The sequence below is a fragment of the Dendropsophus ebraccatus genome, chromosome 1, assembly GCF_027789765.1.
Source record: "Dendropsophus ebraccatus isolate aDenEbr1 chromosome 1, aDenEbr1.pat, whole genome shotgun sequence".
NCBI classification, from domain to species: domain Eukaryota; kingdom Metazoa; phylum Chordata; class Amphibia; order Anura; family Hylidae; genus Dendropsophus; species Dendropsophus ebraccatus.
The window spans coordinates 128,686,519-128,690,253 of record NC_091454.1 but is presented as its reverse complement, the minus strand read 5'-3'; the positions used below and the strand labels follow the sequence as shown (position 1 = coordinate 128,690,253).

General features: G+C 40.7%; 1 pseudogene; it reads right to left on the bottom strand.

The window, feature by feature from the left end:
* Positions 1-2,602: 2,602 nt before the first annotated feature.
* Positions 2,603-2,757, bottom strand: LOC138781875 (U2 spliceosomal RNA; annotated as a pseudogene).
* Positions 2,758-3,735: the final 978 nt, after the last annotated feature.

The following is a 3,735-nucleotide window of genomic DNA, read 5'->3' as shown; positions in this document are numbered from 1 at the left end:
CTGTACTAACATATGTATGCACCACAAGGTTCTACAATATAGGAGGTAATATATAACAGAAAATACAATACCTCATCAAGGCACTGTTAGGTGTTGGAAGTCTAACCATTTACCTCATATGTTCCATGGTGCAATTATAATGGACTGTCTGTTTAATTTCAGTTATGCTGGGTAGATCAGTGGACTTCCAGTGTTGAGCAAGCTTTGTCCTGCATACAGTCAGAACATGAAACATTATTCTTCTATCTTCTATCAGAATGTCCTCTAGACCTATAGATAGCAGTGCCAAACCAGGTCAAAGCCAATCACTTCTTTAAAATAATTACAAGTTACAAGTCCACCAAATATTTAATAGTGTTCCAGTGCTGTTTTGGCATCTCCAACATACTGAGGATGCACCTGGAAAGATTTTGGATAATCTATATGGAGTGTAATACTATCTATATGTCAGTTTTCTGGATGCCTCTAGATGGCCGGCGCATTTAGACAACGCATTGCGCACTTTAAATGAGTTGGCCCATTGCTCATCTGTATAGTGTTGACCCAACTCTTCCTCCCATTTAAGTTTGAATGGCAAGAGAGTTGGAGAGCTATGTACTATGGCTTGATATGATTGCAATATACCCTTAGTTACTTTTTTAGTATCATAAAAATATTTTTCAAACAGTGATAGTGGAGATCTAGCGGTAGTGGAAGGGTGTTTGCAAAGTGGTGGACTTGCAAGTATTTGTAGAAATCTTTAGAGGATACCTGGTACGTGTTAGAAATGTGGGAAAATTGGAACATACTGTATGATTATCATTATCGTATAAATGTCCCAACGTAATAAGACCTGATTTAATCCAACTGCTTAAATCCATATTAGGAATCTGCTGTTGGATTACCTCAAGGGGTAATGAATGTAGTATTATTGGTAATAACTTCATATGTAACGTGACACTACGCCAAGTGGCTAACGCTGCTCTAATTGTGGGAGAGCACTTACTAACTCTGTCCACAACATTAGCTGCAGGGAGGCATGCCGACCACAGTACATGCTGTAATTGATCATACCCAGTGAGATTCTTCTCAATATTGATCCAATGTTTGGTGTGATCATTGACCCACCATTGTTTAATCTGGTCTAGCAAAGTAGCCTAGACCACCTTTTGGAAATGGTAAGCACATTATGGATGCTTTCACCCTAGCTTTTTGTCCTTTCCACATAAAAGTACAGTATGTAATATATTTTGTAGTCTGCTAAGGACCTTGTGGGGAAAAAGTAGGGGAACATTACGAAAGCTGTATAAAATCTTTGAAAGCAGCTGTGTAGTTTTTTTTTTTTTCTTAACTATTACCACTTTGGTGCAATAGAAACTATCTTCCTAGCAAAAAAACACAAAAACTGTCTGTTTGCTGGTTTTGGGCTTTTGGGCTTGTTTTTTGCGGGAAGATGTGTAGTTTCTATTGATACCATACATATATGTGACTTTTTGATCACTTTTATGACGTATTTTCTAAAGCGGATTGATAAAATACAGCTATTCTGGTACTGGTTTTTTTTCACAGCGTGTGTCGTGCAATATAATTATTGATATAGTTTTTGAGATTGGGTAGTTACGGACGTGGCAATGCCAATTATGTATAGGATTTGTGTTTTTGATCTGTTTTATGTAACTTTTTTTTGTGTATAGGGAATGTAATGCATTTTTACTATGGGGGGAAGTCTGTGGGGAGCTTTGTGTTTTGGTGCATTTTTTTGTTTACTTTTACACCAGTGATCTTTGATCACTGATACAATACACTGCACTACTACTGTATTGCAGTGTATTGTATTATACATCATGCTGACAAGCAATCTGTTCAATCATGCCTGTCAGCATATTGGCACCTCCATAGTAAGCCTGAGGGCCTTCAACAGACCCCCGGGATTACCATAGAGACCATCGGGGACCAGACGGCGCCGCGGGACCTCCGATCACGTGAGTATCCCACCGGAACATGTTAGATGCCGCCGTCATGCAGCGCTCTACCGCCGCAGAGGGGGGCGGCAGAGCATTCCGATACATACGCCACTAAAAGGCTGATGTATCGGAATAAAGCCCATTAGTGACCGCCGTGAAAAGGCAGCTCGGTGGTCACTAAGGGGTTAAAGTATTATTATTCATTATCATTATTATTTAAACATGTCTAAGCAACTGCCACTTAAGCAAAACAAAACATAGCATATTTGTGGGAGCTGAAGGGGGGACAAAGAAACAACAGAGTTACAAAAAGGCTCATTGTTAGGAGGCAGAGAGCAAAGGCGAGTAAATAATAGTCTTTTATTCATTTTTCTCTAAGGCTCTATCACTTTCCAATGTGGAAGGGTACCGGATGTGAACCACGACCAATGACTCAAGTCTCAACTGGATAGCTGTTGCCAAGTCTAAGTCGTTAACCCGTAGCAATTGTGGGGGAGAGAGACAACTGAGAGGAAGAAGGGGAGGGAATAGTTGGAGAGAAGGGAAGGTGGGTAGGAGGGGGACTCTAGAGGGATTGGGGGAATATGCTTGTACTCATCAGAGTCTTTGAAAACATTCAATGATCACTGCAGCTGTAGCACACTAGGCTTTTTTTTTTTTTTTTTTGCACTGAACCTGGAAGTACTGCAATACCAGGTCAATACTGTTCTAAAAATCTATTTAATATATGGTCCTCAGATAGGGGACATATCAGATATTAAACTGATAAGAACAGATAGTACACATGATCTTAGCCAAAAGGCAGATAAGTAATATAACTTTACTATTTTATGTACACTATCATCAGCTGTCAGCTGCGCTCCCTATAACATGTAGCAATGTGTGATCGGTGGCTGATGATTTGTAATCCTGCCAAAAGACAACAATCAGCTGATAATAAGCTCTTTGGCTGATTGTTAGCATTATTACACAGAGGGATATTGGTCTGATTCTGTTGATTTTCACTCCATGTAATAGGGCCCTTAGCCTACATCAACACATCGATAGGGCTCTGTATGGATCTGTAGCTACAGACAACCCTAAGGATGTGTATCTGTAGCTGTGCACAATACAATATACAGACCCATTCGTTAGTGAATGGTAATCTGTGATGCAATTGCGGTCCGTAAAATGATGTGTAAATTATGCCTTAGACTGTCTAGTTAAGGTTTATACTGTCTAAAAAGTAAGCCACTTAGTCACTGATTCTGTAGATTTTTTAGGTTCCTATGCAAATGAGTTTGTTTCCAGCACATAAGGTAACTTGGGGCAGGGAAAAAGAAGGCTGAGGCCATAGGTCATTGGTTGGAAAATGGCAAAAAAAAAAAAAAAAAAAATGGGAGAAGATAAAAACCAGGCCACGTTTGTGACAATCTTAGTCAGTGGGAGCAGAGGACCAATCAGTGACCTTAAAGCGACTCTGTAGCCACAATCTGCCCCCCTACCCAAACCGCCTGTACCTTCTGATAGCTGCTTTTAATCCAAGATCTGTCCTGGGGTCCGTTTGGCAGGTGATGCAGTTATTGTCCTAAAAAACAACTTTTAAACTGGCAGCCCCGTGCCCAACGGGAGTGGCTTAGATTGTGTATGCAATAGGCTGGCACAAACTCTCCGTTCCTCCTCCCCACCCTCTTCATCATTAGGAATGCTCCAGGCAGATTGTCTTCTATTCCCCAACTGTGTCAGCCCGGCACATGGGCTGGATCGTTATGCCACCTGTGCAATGTTCAGCATGTAGAAAATGTTCTAGTGG